A 21,153-nucleotide genomic window follows, 5' to 3' on the forward strand; every position below is an offset into this window, starting at 1 on the left:
GCTCTAATTCACTTCTCAAGAGAAGACCTTGTCAATCTCACTCACCACTGTAATCTATTACTCAGTATATTGCCTCACTTAAAATAGTTCAGTAACTATTTACTAAAAATGATATAAACTGATTAATTAATTGGATTACGGGGATTTAAATGAGGTGATGAATATGCACAGGGTCTGGCACAAAATAATAATTCAGTAAGTGGCAGACATCGGGGCATACTCATTGTTATTACTGCTGTTGATACTATGATTATTATTAATGTTTGGGATAGCTGACAAGAATTGCATAGAAGAAGAAATTCTTGGCTTTTGAGCTAAGTCTCGAAAGATGGGAAGTGTTTTTAAATGTAGTCGGGGGGTGGGGGGAATATGGACCTACTAGACAGAAAGTCCAACAAGAACAAGGCAAAAAGTTGGACTTCAGGTTCAACCAATACTAACATTTATTAAATGCTAAAAGTGAAGCAAATACCATTCTGAATAAGCGCTTCATATGTATTGACTCCTTTAATCTTCACAACACCCCTGTTGGGTAGTACCATTATTATCACCATTTTTCAGCTGAGGAGACTAAGGCTCTACAAACCACTTCCTACCACCCCCCCACACACACTTCAATTAAATTAAGATGTGGAGTTAGGAGGTGATGTCACATGCCCAACAGATGTACCTACCAGGGGAAGTTTACATATCATCCTCCATCTCTTCTTCTATCTTCCCTGAGTTTGAGCCTCCTCCATTCTACAGATGCAATCTATTGTTGAAGAAGTCCTTCTCCCCAGTACTAAAGCCTGCCTTATTTCCTGTATCAGGATTAATCAGTTGCTTCACATAATCCTTGCAATAACCCTGAGAGACAATATGTTCCCCATTATACAGATATGGGAAGTAAGTCTTTGAGTAATTAAATGATCTGTTCAAGGTTACCCACATAAGAAATGGGAGACCCAGGTCCTCTAGGATGAGGGCTTACAGTATTCACCATTATATTCTACCAGTTCATGGCTTGGGCTGTTCAGTGATATCCAGTGTCATTTTTTTACGTTGACCGCACCAAGATCTTTCATCATCAAAATCTCTATGGTTGGTCTATAATCTGGAAATCTGGACTACTAGTAGGGCATTTAGAATGATCTCAATGAGGATAGATTTTGTGGATATTTGTGATTCAGATCCACAAAATATTTTTGGTTATCATGAATGTTCAAATTCTTATTTATTGAGGATACACTATATGTTAGGTTTCCTTAGGTGCTTTACACATTTACCGTACTACCTACAAAACGTGCCCACATGGTAGCATCCTTATTCTCATTCATAAGATAAAGATATTGAGCTTTCATAAAGTTAAGTAACTGGGTCACACAACTAGAAAAAGTGGGAGCTGAATCTCAGTTTGTTTAAATCTAAAATATTTTCCACTGTTTCATACTCCTCTCCATTACCCAATTTTCAATGGACATGTAAGCACCACAGTTTTCCATTCTTAAATTTAGCCTTGACCTCAAGTATCCATTCACATATTTACATAGTCTTGTAATCTCTAACTCAAAATATGTATGTTTTAAAAATCATCTTTCAAAGAAAATATTGATCTCAGTTATTTTGCCAACAGAATTAGGAGGTTGGACCAATGAACTCTCAGTTACGACATTTTCTAAATTGGCAATTCTACTATATAACTGTATTAAGATGTGAAGACATCAGAAAGATTGAGAAAAAGATTGAAGGGCATAACTCAAAGAGACAATAAGTTCCCTTATAACTTCAAATGTCTTACTGCAGTCTTAGAAGTCTGGCATCCTAAATATTACTTTTCATATATTATACCCTTGACAGCATTTATTATTAATGATCATCTATGAGTTATGAAGGATATAGTCATGTGAATGGAATCCAAAAATCAAACAACAGTCTCTCAGAAGCAACAGAATCTCTCTCAACTGCTACATAACTTTGGAAACAAGCTAAAGTGCAATGCTGAAGAAAATGCTTTAGTTGAGCTGGTGATTTAATCTCAAAGAAGTACCATCAGAAATATAAATAATACAAGAGAGGAAAAAATTGTCACAGTACTAAGACATGTCCATGGCCATTCTAACAATAGGTCAGCTGTATGTTTAACCATGAACCTTAAATCAGGTGGATTTCGAAGGCTTGGAAGCAGATATATTTCCTCTTCTAAAGTTTCCTGGCTCCACAGTGTTTGTGAAGGGTCATACTTTCCAGGGTAGGTAACAGGCATTAATTTAAATCTTAATCCTGAGGCCACAGTGTGTTCAAATGGGAAACCCACTCCACAAGCTCATGTTATGATTTCACAGAAGTCCTTAAAAGTTTCTTTGTGAGAGTTCTATGAGGTCTCCAAACCTCCTTGGCCTCTTAGGATTGGTTGGTGTTTAACCATAAAAATTATTAATAATAATATCATTAATTAAAAACAGCTACCCTTATTGAGAATCTAGCATATTCCAGGTGCTCTGACATGCATTATCTCATTTAATTCTCACATCCAGCCAGCAAATCGGATGACACAATTCCCATTTTTTAGATTACCAGGCACAGATGGATGAACGGCTTCCTCAAATGTGTCTAGCTGGCATGTGGCCTTGGCTGAGTTGTGAACCTAAGTTTATCTCACTCTAAAACTCATATCCTTTTACTCCATCACACTGCATCTAAGCCTGGTTTCTTTTATGTCTAGGAAATGAAAGGTTTTCTGTTCAAAAATAGGGACTATGCCCTTGTTTAGAAGGAAGTGAAGCCCAACAACATGTTTTCTGTTACCAAGCCAGTGTCCCAGCTGAGCTAGCCAGTTGCAGTGAGATTATAATGTTATTTTCCTTTATAGAAAGGGCTCTTTATGTGAGCTTTTATAATTGTCAACTAGTCATTGTGAAAAAAAAGTCAAGCAATATGAATTTATAGCCATAGATTTTTATTTTTATATTTATTTATTTATTTATTTTTGGTCCTTACTATGGCCCTTTCTCTTTAAGTTGAATTTGTCAAACCACAAACTATTGTGCAAGTATTCAGAATGTTGCCACCCACTTAGTACTTTCTGGAATGTAAATCCTGAACTGTTTTGTATGGAACTGGAAAGTGCTCATTTTGCAAACATTTGGAAAATTTTAAATTAAAACAGAAAGTTGTTGCCAAATGATCAAAAGACAGTAAAAACTCCATAGTTGAGATTACTTACCCTGATTCACCAGCTCCATAGTTGTATTCTCACTGACGTTTTTCCTAATATCTATTATCTTAAGAAAATGCACATTTGACTCACTCTTGGAAGATGCTAACAAAGTCACATGCAAACTGCTGTATGATATAATACAATATTAGCAAAAAACTCTCCAATAGAATAATTAAAAATATGAAAATAAAAAGGCTAAAAGAAGTACTTAGGAAAAGATAGGTATATTATATTTATTTTTATATATCTACTCTGTGCCAGGTACTCTGTCAACTATTTTCATATAGTATCTCTCTCAGTACAACCCAGTGAAGTGGGGTTTGTTCTCAATTTATAGACAAGGCATTGAAGCTAACAAGGTCATGTATCTTGCCCAAGGCCACATACAAGTAAATGGAAAATCTGGAATCAGAACTAAGCTCTAATTCTGAAAACCATTCCTCTACGTTTCATTAAACAGTGGCCTTGAATTTTAAAATACATGTAGAAATAGTCACTTCACTGTATTTCTATCACTTAAGTATTGTGGGGAATTCTTCAGAGTAATTCATACAACAGTAGAACCTGCCAAGTAAACACATTTTTAATGATGATGGCCAAAGCATGCTCATAAAGTCATTTAAATAGGTGAGGGGATCATTGTATTTCTCCCTTAGTTGAACATGGTTTCCATTCATTTAAGAAATAAAACATGGCAGGATGCATGTTAGGAAGAGATAAGACATGCCTCTGAGCCAACATCCAGCAGGGTGAAGGCAGATGTGAGGGGAAGGCAGTATTTCAAAATGTATTTAATCTCAAAGAAGCACATGCCTTGAGGTCCTCTCACTGAGAGCATTCAAGTTCAAGAAAAAAAACACTGTAGAGTTTTTTGCTTTTTTCCCTCAGCAACATGAAATGATTTATCTTACTAGCCTTACGTTTCATACCACACACAAAAAATGCTAATAAAATAATTTTGCAAATAATTCCAAATAATTTAGCAAAATACCTATTCAGTTAATCACTGTATTGCCATTAATACTGAAATGAATAACAGATCATTTGAATCAGCAATCATTTAGATAAAATACACAGGCATACTTTATGACTTTCTGTAAGAAAGAAGCATCAATTGAAAAAGTAAAAGAACATAAACAAAACTGACTATGTTAAGAAAATAGGTGGTCTCCAAGTGTTTGTGAAAACTCTCAGGCTCAGATTCCTGGTGTGCCCCTCCTTTCCCTGTGGGAGCATCGGCACGACCATCCCCCACCTTTCCTTTTCCCCAAAGATGCCACAGATCTGGCCCGATGTGAAAACTCACCCCAATGCCATTATCATAGGGTAGTGACAAATGGGAGACAAGCCTTGTGTCCCTGTTGTGATGGATTGTGAACCCCCCAAAAGACATGGTCTAGTCTGGTGAATGAGATCCTATTTGGAAATAGGAACTTTGATGTGGTTAGTTAAGATGAGCCAAACTGGTTTAGGGTAGACCTTAATTCAACACGACTAGTTTCCTTATAAAGGAGAGACTTGGACACAGAAAGACACCAGGAGAAGGACGTGTGAAGATGGAGGAGGCAGAGATTGGAGTGATGTATCTATCCACAAGGCAAGGAATTGCCAAGGATTTGCCAGCAAACGCCAGAAGCTGGAAGAAACAAGAAATGATTCTCCCCTAAATGTTTCCAGAGGGAGAATGACCTTGTTGACAACTTGATCTCAGACTTCTAGCATCCAGAACTGTGAGATGATAAACTTCTGTTGCTTTAAGCATCCAGTTTGTGGTACTTTGTGACCGCAACCGTAATAAGCTAAAGAAAGTAATAAATGAAATAAAATAACTAATAAACCTCCCAGCAAGCCAATCATCAAATTCTTGATTTCTCTCTCCACTTAAAATGTTTCGTTTCTCAGGAAGCTTCTGACTAGAACTCTGATGCCTTCCCCACTACTGGTTTGCCACATCTCTCTGAATCTGAGAGCAGATGCGCACTGAGAATCAAACCAAATGCTTCCTTCCCAGTGAGTCACTAGACTTCGTTTTGTCCATCCCATGGCTAGAGAGATTCCTTACTGGAATACCTTACTCATCGATATTCTACTGCCATGGATCTTTGTACTATCTCTAAGGTTTTCTTCTGTTCAGCTGGCTTCTGGTCACCTCACTCACCTGAATGTGAAGCAGACATTGTGGATGTCACTTTTCTTGCCCAGCAAAGTTGTGTTACAATAAGCTTAATGTATCACAACATTACTTTACTGCTTGTCAGCTAGCAGTATCCCAAATTATCACTTTGAAACTCCTATCATGAGATTTAATGAAAGTGTTTCTTACATGGTGTCACTGAAACAACCTAAAAAAACTCAGGATTAATGTAATGGTCTGGGACAGTTGCATTTCCATCTTCCTCGTAACCTTACTCTGGTCTGGGATTTGACCTTCAGGTTTTATCCACTGATATCTGGAAGAACTTACTAAATTTCTTTAGGTGGTTTCCTAGTCTTATGCCAACAAGATACCAATTTATTCATATGAATTTCATTTGACACAATGCCAAATAATATTTATTTTTCCAAATACACATTTAATATCATGCATCAACTTAGAGCAAGAAAATCTACCACACAGCCAAGATGGTCATTGCAAGAAAAAAAAAAAAAAAGAGTTAAAAATATTTTGATCTTTTTGCCAAACATCTATACTGATGTTCCTCAGGACTGGATGTGTATCAGAATCACCTATGTGACTTTAAAAAATTGGAAATGTGTTGGCCAAAGGTTGCCAAACCTCCCTTCCCAAAAGATCAGGTTGCCATTTAAGTTTTTCTCCTGATACTGATGTAACATTATTATGAAGTTAACTCTGAGGCTCTTATAGGAATGTGGATAATGAAAGAATAACCTTGACCATCTCCATTCTTTGAATAATTGTAATCTTAAAGATACATTGCAGTAGCTGTGAAATAGGTGCACATCCTGCGAAAGTATGTATTTCTACTGGGTTCTGGTTAATGGGTAAATGCAGTCAACATCCAAATAAATGATAAGAAGATGGCTACCACGACCTGACCTTACCTTAACCCTTTCTGTAACAGTCTGATTAAACAACTTGCTGTTTTTTATAAAAAGGTACTCCCTTATAGTCATTGCCTAAGTTATTTTGGACTCTTCTGTGTTGCAAGAATCTAAGATATGCTCAGACTCTCTCCAGTGATGGAAACATATTGTAAGGTCATATGGGAAAGGAAAGAAGCTCCAAAATCTATTTCTGAAATTCATAGCAAAGACTGAAAACAGAAAGCCATTCGCCACTTTTCAGAATAGACGAGGTGGTGCTTTGACAGAAATTCTAGAATTCATCACCTTGGGAAAAGTTGTAGTTATGATCCAGTCAGGAAAACAGAAGCTGCTCTAGGTACTTCAAATAGAAGAATTTAATACAGCTATTGCCTGCACAACTGATGAAAGAAGTGAGAGGCTCTTAATTCATCAAGGGGTGGTGGGGCCTGTTAAGAATAGCAATAATCTGCTCCCCTGAATGCTGGAGAGACAAAGGAGAAGGTGGTGGTATTGGAGTCTATAAGACATGGCCACCTGGGGGAAGATGGATCCATGGTGGGCCTGCCCAGTGGGAGATGGGACTGTCCAGGGATGTGCTTTCACGCTGGAGCTGGAATCATGAAGGTGATACAATCTGTCACAGACACCAACCAAGTCAGGAAGAAGTGAAAAAAATACCCTGGCTTCTCCCTTCTTCCTGCAGCGAAATCCCCCACCAGTGCCTCTCATTGGGTTAACGTAACCTGAGGTCACTGATACAGACCAATGCAGGGAAAGTATAGGGAGTGGATATAAGGGCAAACAGGCAAATTTGCAGCACAGCAAGTATGTGCAACTCCCAGCTCTAGCACTCTACCATTTCCGTGAATCAGCGACTCTCTGTTTCAACTTTACCTTCTCTTTCTTACTTCAACTCTTTACAGGTTATGGATTCTAACTCATGAAAAAAAAGGGTATGTTCAGGTTGATGCGCCCTGCCCAATAAACAGCAATGCTAAGGGAGAGCTCTCATAGCAGCTCAGCCTCCACATGCCTCCCTCTTTTTTGGTCATGATCCAATCAGCTGTAGTTTTCTTGGCAAAGTCATTTGATACAAAGAAAGACAACTACTACAAAAGGAAACACCTGCAGCTAATTTTCTCAGGAGAGGGACATATACCTCTAGAAAGCATTTTGAGATTTCCCATAAATGGTTAATATATGTTAGGTTGAATTATATGTATGGATTAGCTATATTTTGAAGTCAAATGGTGTGCTCAGTACATTTAGTGATGATTGCTTCCATTCTTTAACAGTGGTCTTCAAACATATTTAATCTTTTCTACCTATAGTTGTAATCATAAAAAGTGTTTCCATTTGGGCAGCAAAAATCTGATTAGGTCACCCCTGTTGAGTGCCATCAAGTAGATTACTGATTACCAGACTCTACTTCTGTACATTGTGAAGTTGAAATCCCTATTCTCACCAGGTCAGTGTGGAATTTACTTAGATTGTTGGTGAGAGTATCTTCTAAATGGTAGAGTGTTATCATTGAGATCCTCATTTTTATCAGTGTACCTCCCAGTTCTTACCTGTGTCAGAAACACATCCCTTTGGAAAGTCATTTTCCATACAAACACCCCTCCTCTGGGTAGGTCAAACTCTTTTGTATTAGAGCTCTGCGCTGGGACCGATCTGAGGCTAGACGTTTCCTGAGACAACATCTTTGCCTAGCTTCTTCTCCTGTCCTATTCTGTTTCCCTCACTCCCTTGCAGAATTTTCCTGAGTGCATCCCCTCAATAAATCACTTGCTAAGAATTCCCATCTCAGGCTCTGCATCTAGGGAATCCAGCCTAAAAGACTCCTTGTGATGGTTAGTTTCATGTGACAACTTGACTAGACTATAGTTGCTAAATGTTTAATCAAATATGAATCTAGGTGTTGCTGTGAAGGTATTTTGTAGTTGAAGTTAACATCTACAGTCAGAAGACTTTAACTAAGGAGATTACCCTCAATAATATGGATGGGTGTTGTCCATATTATTGAAGGTCTTCAGAGGGAAAAAAAAAAAAAACACAAAACAGATTTCCTGGAGAAGAAATTCTGCCTCAAGACTACAACATCAACTCTTTCTAGAGTTTTCACCCTGCCTGCTTCCCCTTACAGATTTTGGACCAGCCATTCCCCATAATCATGTTATACCCAATCAATATATCCTATTGGTTCTGTTTCTCTGGAGAACTCTATCAGGTATACTCCCCTAAGCAGACAGTGGTGTTTAGACTTCTGTGTCTTATACATTTTCTGCTTTACACATTAGATACAGCTATACATATCTAATTTAATACCAGTCTCATCTTAGGTATTTCAACAATTGTTTTCTGGTTGATTGGTTGGAATAGCTACAATCACAATATCTACAGGAGTAAAGACTAGTGACTACAGTTTTAAGGACCCAGAGATCAAGAATATAGATGCAAAATACAGAAACTGTCCATGGAAAATCTGTTCATCTATCTTAACAGCTGCTGTAAATCACAGTTAGTTGAGAGCAGTGATTGGTATTGAATGTGAATACTGCCAAAATGATAGGATCAAATGTGTCATTTGGAAACCACACATACACCCAGAGAGATTCTGAGGAACACTGTCGTTGAATACGGTTATATGCTTTGTAGATGGATTGTGTCAACCTCGTGACAGTATATCCTGCAGAAAGGGCCTCTGAGGAAGTCAGAGGATGGGTCTTTGTCTTTTCAGTCCTCCTGAGATTACAGATGCAAGCTCAATTAAAGGCAATAAAAGAATGAGCACAGCATCTTTCACTATTGCGAACAACCAGAAGTTTCTCCTTTTTTGACATTATTACGCTTTATGTCATAAGGAAAGAAAAACTAAATATGACCCAAAGATATAGTGTCATATATTTGTACAACAGAATAAGTTTTGCCATTTCTTTCACAGCTTTATTTTTACAAGCACATAAAATAATATACGAAAGCACCTTGCAGGCAGCAATGTACTATGTGACTATGTGGTACTAAATGATTATTATCAATATATTAATAAAAAATACATACCCCATGGGTACACTTTAGGTGTTTCAGGCATATTAGTCAGAATTCAATGTGTGGCAAGTGTTAGTACCCTAACATAAATTATTCTTAGCAAAGAAGGACTTAATCATTGGGGTGGATGGAGCACAGATGGCTCCTAGCACAAGGGGTAGGTCACAATTGTTAAAATCTGCAGAAGTGGTAAGCTGGGATGTTAAGCCAGGAAGGGAATGCACTAGCTGGTGTGATGTACAAGGCGTTTGAGAGGTGCCAGGACATGGTAACTAACTATGAGGACAATATTATCCATTGGATATTGCTAAGAAATATTGACATCCTAGAACAGTGGTTCTCAAACTTTAGCTTGCATCAAAATCACCTGAAGAGTTTGGTAAAACACAGATTTCTGGATCCCAATCCATTATCTCTTATTCAGAAGGTCTGAGGTGGGGCCAAAGAATTTCAAGTTTTAAAAAATTCCAAAGTGATGTTGATATCAGTCCTGGGACCTCCCTTTGAAACCGTAGTTCTAGAAAAAAGTTAACCAAAATTGCAGATGATTAACAGACAAAGAAAGACAAGTATGAAAGTCAGAGGGCCTCTACAGTCCCTTACAAAGTGATTCCCATTTCCTGCAACAGGAGGAAAGAAAAAACTGAGGGCCAGAGTGGCCCAAATCCAGAGAAAGGTAAATGCCAATCAGAGGAGGGCTATTATTTCAAGAGCAGGACCCCGGTTGGAAAAACGGGGCCTTTCCATCTGGAATAGAGTCATCTGGATAGATCCTTCTCAAAAGTTTGAACCTCTAGAGTCCTCTAAAACTTTGGAAGCTGCAGAAGTGACCCACACCTCCCTTTAAGAGCTGCCATATGTCTCTTAAGTGAAGACACTGTAGAGGCCTCTCCTTGAACAATAACATGTGCCCCATGCTGTAAGATCCATGGACATTTATTCTTAACAATACACTGCATGCCAAACTTCCTCTTGACATCTGCTTCTGAAGAACCCAACCTGCGACAGTGGGTCACAAGGTAACGATGCCTGGAGCCAGAAGCTCCACAGCACAAGGACCCTTCCAAATTTTCTCTTTTTCTCTAAGTTTTTCTCCCACTGAACACATACTCTCTCAGCCCTGTGGACAGCATAACCATGGATGCATGCCAGCAATTCTGTGACCCAAGAGTCTAAGAGGCATCTCCTCTGGTGCAATTTGAAAAACTTCAGGGAATGGCCCTCACTGGTCTGACTTAGTTATGGACTCACATGTGGATTAAGTAAGCCTGACTGCTCTCAGAACCTTAAAGAACCATGATTACTGTATTGTGGGTCAAGACCTCACCCTTATGGCCAGTGAGTCGAGGACTATTACCAGAAGAAGGGAGGAAGGCTCAGGACGGACAAGAATGATAACCATCCCAGTAAGTCACACCAGTGAGTAGTTTTGGAATGTGACTGATAATGATTCATACCAGAATTCCAACCTATGTTCTCAATTATTTTGATAGCTTAAAAAAAGGGAAAAAAGAAAAAAAAAAGATTATTTCTTGCATAATAGATTTCCTTATCTGAATGAAAGTGAGAGTCAGCAATCTTGGTTGCAACAGATAGAAACCTAATCTCAAACCAGCTCAAGCAAGAGGTGGAATTTTCAGGAAGGCCTATGTGACTGCCAGAGTGGTTCCACTGGCCTCAGACTCTCAAACACCACCTGCTCCGGTTTGCTAATGCTGCCATTGGATTGGCTTTTAAAAGGTTATTTATTTGGTTACAAAGTTACAGTCCTAAGGTCATAAAAGTGTCCGAGCTAAGGCATCAACAAAAGGGTACCTTCACTAAAGGATGCTGATGGTGTCCAGAAAACCTCTACTAGCTGGGAAGGCTAGCATCTGCTGATCCCAGGCTGAGTTCCAGCTCCTTTCTCAGCTCCTGTGCGTTCTTGGTTCTTTTTCCCAGGATGTTTCTCTCTAAGTGCCTGGGGGTCCTGTCTTAGCATATCCCTGAGGCAAACTCTGGGCTTCATCTCTCTTAGCTTCTCCAGAGAAAACTCTGGGCTAGCAAAAGTCTGCTTTCAATGGCCGTCTCCAAAATGTCTCTCTCAGCTGCTCTTGGGGTGTTTTGTCCTCTCTTAGCTTCTCTGGAGCAAAGCATATCCAAAGCAGTCAGCTCCCAAGCATCTCTCCCAAAGTCTCTCTCAGCTGCACCACTGAGCTCCTTCTAGCTGAGCTCTTATAGGGCTCCAGCGATTTAATTAAGACCCATACTGAAGGGGTAGCTCCACACCTCCATGGAAATAATCTAATCAGACTTATCACCTACAGTTGGGTGGGTCACATCTCCATGGAAACAACCTAATCCAAAGGTACCAACCTAATCAGGACTAAATACATCTGCCCCCACAAGATTGCATTAAAGAACAGGGCTTTTTCTGGGGGACATAATATATCCAAACTGGCACACCACCTAAGTCACTGTCTTCCCATCGCTCACCTTTGCCTCTCATGTGTCAGCATCATGCTCTCCAACCAGAATTCTCCATGTAGCAGGGAACAAAAGAATATGAAGCCACCTGCTTCCTATTTTCCAGCTTTGCCTTTTTTTTTCCATCTCTAGTTTGAACAATTATAGGAAAAACTATGATGGCCTATTTGGTTGCATGCCTGATTCTGGGACCAATCATGCATTATTAGGTTGGATCAGCATGGATCATGTGTGGATGCCTGTGTGCAGTCCTTATAAAAGAGGAAAGGAATTAAGCGAGAACATGGAAGAACCAAGAGACTTACATGGCTAGAGATGGAGAAGTAGCATTTTCCAAAAGAAAGCATTACATGTCACAACACAAGTGAGAATACTAGAGAGAGAAAACATAACTCCACTTCAGAGAACATAAGGGCAGGGTTTGCTTTCTACCAGAAGTAGGGAAAGTCACATGCTAGAAGGCTGCAAAGTTCAGAATGTAGCACAAAAAAAGGAAGGCATATATTTTATTTTCATTCAAGCTCTTCTATCTTTGTAAAGGTACAGAAAAAAACAAAACAAAACAACAGTCAGAGGATATTCTGAGTACCTAAATGGATTAATTAAGATCAATCTCATTATTTTTTGGATAAAAAAGTTAGAGCCCATAGAGAAGTGATCCACTCAAGGACATTATTTGGTGGCAGGTACCAAGATTTCTAGTCCAGTGCTCTTTCCACAATGCCTATTGCAAGTTCCCCAACTAGTCTTGTTTACAACAAATACCTCCAAGAATGTAGACAATTACTTAACATAGCCCCTGATTTTCAGGGTTGAGGCAATTTTGTGTCATTTTCTCTGCTCACACAGGTTTTTCAAAGATAAGCCAATAAAAAATTAAGAATTACCACTGAAAAGTATGGGCCAACATCAATTTTCAAAATTTAGATTTAGAAGCCCAGGCTTTAAAGCTAATGTACTGTACCCAGCTTTAATTCCTTAAATTGCAATTCCACTACTTAAGTTTTAACCAACCAAAACCATTAATTCATATATTTTATACCCTTTGTTTGCATTCTCCCAAAATTATAGAGAAAGCTTGATGAGAGAGAGAGAGAGAGAGAGGGAACGAATCATATTGGCAACCAGAGAGAGAAATGAAAAGGCATTTAGCATATAAAGTGCCACCAGAAAAAATTAACTGGGTGCCAGTCTCTGAAGGAAGAAGTAAAGCAAGTTCACCTAAGTCAAGTCTTAATACTTTTGGAATTATTAATTATAATTGGGCTTTCCTGATCTCTCAGAGTATTCAAATGCCTTAAAAAATCAAATAGAAATACTAAAATATTTTAGGGATTCATTTTGCACCTTGTATAGAAAAAGTTGTCTCCCTGCATTTCAATTTATAGGATGAAAAGTAAAAAGAAAGACCAGCAGTTCTTTGTACTCTTTATGATTGTCTTTCTCCATAATTATATACCCACTCTGGAGTTTGAGTATCAAGGCTGAGCTCAAGACATATTTGGAAGTAGTCAATGTATATGTAGTATTTAGAAGTATGGGATCAAAAGATACAGCCTAGGGAGTCAATGCACACAAAAGATGAAAGACCTGAAAACAGATTTCAAAATGAAAACAGGACTGAAAGTTAAGATACACAGTATAAGAGAAGGAAATGACAGTACAGAAGGAGGAACCAAGAGAGTGATGTCTTGGAACGCAAGTGAAGAAAGAATTTCAATTTGGACAAAGTAGTCAACTATGTCCTGTGCTACTATAGATGAAGTAAGATGAAAATGGAGAATCGATTTTTGGATTTGGCAATGTGGAGATCTGAAGAGACCTTGACAAGAACTAATTTATTGGAGTGATATGCATAAAAGTTTAATTAGAGGGAGTTCAAGAGGATGTGGGAGGAGAGGAAAATGCAAACCACTCTTTATAGGGTGGTCTAGCTCTAAAGGGGAGCAGAGAAATAGAGAGGTAACTGCAGGGATGTGTAAGTAACCTGAGGTTTTCTGTCTTTGTTTCTAAGATGGAGATAAAAGGGAATGCTTTCATTCTGATGTGATGACCCAGTAAAAATGGGGAAATTTAGAACATGGGAAAAAAGAGAGGCAATTACCAGATCAATGACATTGAATAGACTGTTGAAAATGGTATCCAGTGCACAAATGATGGGGTTTTCCTTAGTTAGCAGTGAGGACAATTCAAATGAAGTAGCAGGAGAGAAGGCAGAACAGATGGGCAAAGGTACGAGTGGGTTAGTAGATTTGGTAGTGAAACTGTGTGCAAGTGCCTTTTAGAGTGGTTATATTTTCTCAGTAAAATGAAAACATCATCAGCTAAGAATAAAAAGAGGGAAATTGAGGAGAAAAGAGAAGGCATGAGAGGCTCATCCAGGTAGTGTGAGAGTGTGAAAGGACTTGGGAAATACAATAGGATTACTAGGCAGTAGCGAAGGCCCACTTGAGATCAGTGGCCATTCACTTAAAATCCAGTCAGAAGGTTTTCATGCTTTTCTTGAGTTATATCTGCTTGTCTGTTCATAATGTTTCAAGAGCAAATGAGGATATTCATGGAATGAGGAATAGTAAAAACTATGATTTTGAGGAATTATTGGAATTGGGAGACCTGCATATGTAAGTTGTAAATATAGGGGCTGGTATTTGTAGGGCAGAGAGCTTAAGAGTTAGAACATGCAGGGAATGTCATTATTGGTGGTAACAAAGATAGGTGATATAAGAAAGGGTATGGGTGGCTGAGATAAGATGAAATACAAGATCTTTAGAGGAGAAGAGGTCAAGGAACTGAGAGGCCAGAATATGAAAAGGATTAACTTCATTTATATATTAATTAGAAGAGGTAACAAATAACCCTAATGTTTCAGAGGTAACAACCTCCCCCCACCCCCCCACCCCCACACTCACATTTCTAATGCCTGCAAAATTGCAGCTCAGGGATTCTATAAGCCTACACTCTCCATTCAGTGACTTAGGGATCCAGGCTGCTTTCCATTATTGGCGCTGCATCTTAACAGGTGGCATCTGTCAAAAGGGAAGACACAGACAGAGATGGCACATTGGCTTGAAAATGTCTCAGCTCACAAGTGATACTAATCATTTCCACTAACCATTTAATTGGCTAGAAACAGTCATATGGTCCCACTTACCTGCACCAAGTGTAGGCAGTGCCTGGAATATTTGGTGAGCACTTCTGGTTGCACAATGTGGATATTTAATCATTAAGAATTATCAACAAGGTAACATTTGAGGGAGAGATGGTGAAGCAAGTATTAAATTCTTCAAAGAAGGAAGGGAATCGATCCAGAGGGCTACAAATGTCAATGACTGCAACAAAAGAATCAGCAGGCAGTAAATACTGGATGCTAGAAATTACCACCCTGCTATACTAAACTGTCTGAAATCCAGATATAAAAAGAAATATTACATCATCTAGATATTTCCTAAGGCAGTAAATTTTTAAACTGTTCAGGAATGGCCTGTTGATGAATCTGATTAAAACAGTTAACAATACATGGATTACCAGTTTTTCAAGAACGAAAATATGGGAACAATAAAATTCTACCGGGCATAATTTATTCTTTCCTTGATGATTTAGAAGGTACCTTTAGCTCCTGCAGTAACTTAGGGATTTGCCTATGAACATCAATTATAATCGAACTGCGGACGTGCATGGCTATAACTCATAGGGGCTCTCTCCAGGCTGGGACCTCAAGCAGGGCAGCAGGAAGAATAACGACAACAGGGAATGGAAGGGCCTAGAGCTGGGGGAACTGACCAGGTGGCAGCCCTTGCCTCCAAGGGTAAAACCAGCAGTTGAAATAATAAAATAAAAGGAGATGTGGGACCTTGAGTTTCCACCGGGGCTGACGCTTACTTACATCCAGGAAGTATTGTGCAGGTTCTGGGAACACAAGACCAGAAATCTCTGCACTTTGTGTAGGCAGACTGGAATACGCACAGTCTAGTAGGTTAATTGGTTAGAAGCAGATGTACAGCATACAACTATCAGGATTTCTAAGGCATGGTCCATCACTATGGGGCTGGGGCTTTCAAAGGACCAGGAAAGCTACTAATCAGTGTGAGATCAAGGTCAGGGCTCTGGTTTCAGCAGGAAAATGAAAGTCAAACTAGGAAACTAGAGATGCAAGCACAGGCTAGATAGGTGAGGATAAGGACCTCGAGACGAGCACCCCAGATAGTAGGTTTAAGTGAACATGCTGATTCCAGATCATAGCCACCTGGGGGTGAGATGGGACTCCAACTATGCTTTAAAAAATATCCTTTGGTTGGCTTTGGGAAGGGCTTAGCCAAGAGATCATCATCTTCTTGGGAAGGAGGGGGTGGTGCAGGTTAGAGAAATAAAAGGTAAAAGAGAGTCATGATTTACTCTGTGCTATGGGAGTGCTCTATCCAGATGCTGCAGGATTACATGCCCTACCCCATATATTTCCCAAGTCCTGTACTTATGCTCCCCCATTTAGAGGCAAGGCCAATATCAGACTAGGATGACACAAGGGGATTAATTTTGTAACACAACTAAAATCACAGAAAAGAGTCATAGAATATTGTAGATTAATTAGAGATTGACTTAAATTCTTATTGTTTTAAGGATGTTTTGCCTTCCTCAATTCCATTCTCTACCCCATGGATCTAAATCCCCCATAGCTCCACAGTAGAAAGTTGAATTTTGAATTGGAATTGAACATAGACCAAATAACGGAGGACAAAAGGAAGTAGATCTCTACCTGGGGTGTGGTGAGAGGAAAGAGGAAGAGCTAAGAGGTTTAAGACACTGAGGAGTCTTTGGTGAAACTGAGGCGACAGTCCACCTGGGGGAGACTTCCAGACAGACAAGTAGGGTACGACTGTACAGAAAGCCCCACGAATCAATTGTAAGGCCTCTCCCACTCAGTAGAGAGCTGGAAGCCCTGAGTATGGTGGAAAAGTACGGATGCCCACCCAAGGAGGAATAATGATTAGGAGAGAAGGCCCGGCAACGCAGAGGGGATAAGATATTTTCAAAGATACTTACCAGAATTGGGCAAATTGTCAGTAGTGTCAAGGTGAATTTTATCCAGGAGCCCCTTTTTATATAAACAGAGTTATTTACAATTATTTGTGTTTTACATTTATTTTCATTTATTAAAGTAAAAAGAAATTGAAACATAATTTGCCTTAAGAAGTTCAACTTGCAAATCTTCTCATCTATTTATACATCTAGTAAATGTTATATAAAATAAGAATGACTTTTGAAGGCAGCTTTGATTAATATTTGATCAACTCAAGTCACGCAAAATAAATTTCCCTTAAAGCAACCAGTCTCATTTAAAAACGTAGTTAATTAAGTCTCCTTAAAATTTTAAACCACATATATAAATTCAATCACCCTATTTCACAAACTGACTAGGAAAATGTATGATCTTAACAAGCAAAATCTTTCCAAGTTCTGAACAAATCTTTAAAGTTTAAATAAATTAAACTTACAAATACAGTGAATTTCAAATTCCCCTAAGCATTCCAATACTGATTACAAATTTACTGCTCCACATTTCAACAAGATTGAAAAGTTTACAAGAATCATTTGCATATTTAAAATTGGAATAAAAAAACTAATTTCTTGGATTTCATTGAGAGCCTCTCTACTCAAAGTATAGACAGAGAATAGCAGTACCATGGACATAATCTAGAGTTTATTAGAAATATGGAATCTCAGGCTCTACCTGGAACCAAATGAGTCAGAAACTAGAGCTGCAGTCTAAGGGAGGGCAGTAGAGGATGTTCCTTCAGTTTTTGAGCTGTGTATGGGGCAGGGGCACACGGTCCATCCTTTCATCCTTCCTTCCTTCCTTTGTAATAGCACACAGCAATCCAGAAAGCAAATTATACCATCAAGCTCAGATTGAAGTTTTCTAAGTAAATGGAGCAGGAATACTGTAGTTTAAAAGGAACAAGGGCTGCTACTGAAAAGCAGTTCATTTGAGCATTTCTAAGGGCCATAAAAGGAAGAGAAGTAATAAGAAAATGAAGCCCTCATTGGATGGAAATTATTGCCTGAATCAGCTGTATAAAATATAACTCTTGGAAGAAGTTTATTATGAGTCAAGGACCAAAGTCTTCTAGACAGTGGAATGGGGGTGCTGCAAGTTGGCATAGCCACATCTCTTGTGCTGAAGATGAAGATAAGGAATGATCAGGATAAAATGAGAAATAAAAAAGCACATTCTGAACATAACTGGACAACCTGAACAGGGGTTGCCTTACACTGAGACTAGCTGGATCAGTGAGTGCTGGTCCACCTGGAAAGAGGAACACCATCGGTTAGGTATAAAATATCCACAATAGGGGTCATACCTTATGGGGTTCTGGGCTAGTCTTCTGATGGAATAGTAACATTGGAAAGAAAAGCACTGCCACTAATTCCCCATCAATAGTGGAAACATGGAAGCAGGTCCTCCAAACTGATGGAGTGCCGGAGAGGTGAGGCTCCTGCTGTGGCTTGAGAAGGAAGGGACACGTGACAGCATCAGAACAGGCCATACTGGAGGCATCAAAATATCCGGGGAAAGTGAAGTGGGGAAGATGGGGTCTGAGTAAAGATAGCAATATTTCCTAAGGCCAAACATGAATTAACTTTAAGAACATGCTTTCTGGGGTACACACAGTTTCAAACCACCACAGCACTCTTCAATTCCTGGAGGCAGAACTTCAGGTTCATCCTAATATCATTTAAGCTCCTCTGTTTTATAGCAGACTACAACTCCTAGAAGTCCAAAGGCTCAGAGTTCTCCAGGGATAACTTTGTTTTTTGTATGGACAGATGAGTAGAAAAAAGGGGGACAAAAAGGAAATGAATAATAGGGGGGAAAAGGAGTATGAGATGTTTTGGGTGTTCTTTTTTACTTTTATTTTTATTCTTATTTTTATTTTTATTTCTTGGAGTAATGAAAATGTCCAAAAAGTTGACTGTGGTGATGAATGCCCAACTATATGATGATACTGTGAACAACTGGTTGTACGCTTTGGATGATTGTATGGTATGTGAATGTATCTCAATAAAATTGCGTTTTAAAAAAATTCAAATATTATCATTACTCAATGTAATGTAGCTTTTTGTGCGAAAGGAGGCAACCACTGGCTAAAAGGGGGTAATCTCTAATAATTTGCACCAACTGGATCATCTGTAGAGTCTGTTGCCAATAAAAAGTGTCATTTTTTTTCATGAAGATTAGTTAGTGGTAACAACCAGAGGTTGAATTTGAGGGGAAGAGAAGATGGGGGCGAGAGAAATAGAACAGTGTCAATGTTTTCTTGAGCTTCCTACTGCTGGAAAATGGTTCCCATATGTATTTTCTGGCTACAGATTTTTTAAGAAATCAATTAATTCATCATTAAGATTACACTACCGAAAAATATAACAGATTTCTCTTGGACTTACAAACATTCAACAGCAAAGACTGTTTTATTCAAGATAATTTGTGTGCTATACCAATGGAAACTGTAACGTTAGCAGTTGCCCCAGTCAGGGAAGAAATCATTGTTTCCTTTTGATTTATGAATTAGAGAATGCTTTCGAGATAAAACTAAAAAAGAATCAACCTCAGATTGTCCCAGAGTGGTTGCTTTTAATGGTTAAGTCACTTTGGGAAGAACCTTATTAAAGTTGATGAAAATGCCAAATTCCACTGGCCCATCTCTAATCCAGATTTTGTTTGAAACAAACCTCATCCTTCTAATTAGAGTTTCTGGAGCCCAGTTAAATTTTATTAATAATAAAATTTTCTATAGTACTTTGGTTTACAAAGCACTTTCTCGCTATCTCATTAAATTTTCAAGTCATTACCATAATCTAATGTAGTAGGGTATTAGTTTCCTAATGCTAATGTAACAAAGTACCACAAATTGAGCAGCTTTAAACAACACAAATTTACTATCTGGCAATTCTGGAGGTCAGAAATTCAAAACAGGTGTCGTTGGGCTAAAACCAAGACCTTGTAGGGCTGCATTCCTTCTGGAGGCTCTAAGGGATAATCCATTTTCTTGCCTTTTTCAGACTCTAAAAGCTGCCCACATTGCTTGGTTCACAGATCCTTACATCTTCAAATCCAGCAATGTTTAGTCAAGTCATCCTCACATATATAACTCTGACTCTGCTTCTGCCATCACATCTCCTCTTACTTGGACTGTCCTGCTTCTCTCTTTCATTTATAATAACCATTGTGATTACATTGGGCCCACCAGGATAATCCATGATAATCACCCCATTTCAAGGTCCTTAACTTAATCACATCTGCAAAGTCCTTTTGCCATGTAAGGCAACATAATAACAGGTTTCAGGGATTAGGGCAAATACATCTTTGGGGGGCCATTATTCTCCCTAGCACAAATTGCAATATTTTAAATGTTTTTATCATTGTTGATGGTGATTTTAAGAGTAGAATTATTTTAAGACGAAGAAAATAAGACTAAAGGGGGCCTATTGACTTAAATCACAATCACTATGATAATATTAGGCAACACTGTAACTTAAAATTGGTGTTCAGATGTTAATCTACTCTTTGTTCTATACCATCATGACACTTTGATCCAATACAAAATTTCATATAAAACATTTTTATTGAAGCTGGACTTGCATGCCCAGCAATACTTCTAGGCCATTCTCTAAAATACTAACAACAGGGCATATTGTTAATAATCTCCACCATTCTTTCAAGCTAATCACTTAATTAGTGGTGAAAAGAGTAAAATCTTATGGTGACAGCTTTGATGAAACACAAACCACATATTCCTTTATACATATGAAATAAGAGTTGTGAGTTCCCATAGCATAACGCAAACTGCTTAAATTTTGATATTTTCATATATCCATGCGTAGTCATATAGAGCAGCAAGGAGGGCAACTAAAATTATACATAACCCATACTTAAAACCAAGGAACCAGAGAATTGCCCCTGTTGGATATGGAGGACAACAAAAAATGTCAGAAAAATGCTGATACACTATGGCTCCTGCTATCACCAAGAGTAACAGAGTACTCTGTGAATGAAGAGACTCATGTCTTCTCTAGCATCCATAAAACTGTGCAGACTATCCTGTTAGCTTGCAAGGAGGGAAAGATCACAAATCCTTCATAGTTTTTGACAGTTTTCAGAAGCATAGTGATAACAGTAAAAATTGGGGTAAATCTAAATAAACATTGACTATAAATAAAAATAATAAATACTAATTTATGAGGTATTTAAAAGCAAGGTGGGGGGTGGGGAGTAGGCAATAGATTACAATTACCAAAGCAAAGATGTGGATAGTTTGGAGTTAAAGTACTTTAAGATTCTTGGGTAGACAAAAAGGAAGATCAAAATTTATATTAAATTTATACTTTGTTAAGCACGC

At 38.5% G+C, this 21,153-nt stretch overlaps 1 long non-coding RNA gene across 1 annotated transcript in view; it reads right to left on the minus strand.

The window, feature by feature from the left end:
- Positions 1-21,153, minus strand: part of LOC119539400 — a 316,501-nt gene that overhangs the window by 15,777 nt on the left and 279,571 nt on the right. Inside the window, exons 5-8 of the long non-coding RNA XR_005217866.1 lie at positions 18,118-18,261; positions 16,799-16,850; positions 14,913-15,090; positions 14,671-14,787 (exon numbers count right to left, since the gene is read on the minus strand). This is a non-coding gene — a long non-coding RNA (uncharacterized LOC119539400). The remainder of the gene's footprint in view (positions 1-14,670; positions 14,788-14,912; positions 15,091-16,798; positions 16,851-18,117; positions 18,262-21,153) is intronic.

The sequence above is a fragment of the Choloepus didactylus genome, chromosome 7 (assembly GCF_015220235.1).
Source record: "Choloepus didactylus isolate mChoDid1 chromosome 7, mChoDid1.pri, whole genome shotgun sequence".
NCBI classification, from domain to species: Eukaryota; Metazoa; Chordata; class Mammalia; order Pilosa; family Megalonychidae; genus Choloepus; species Choloepus didactylus.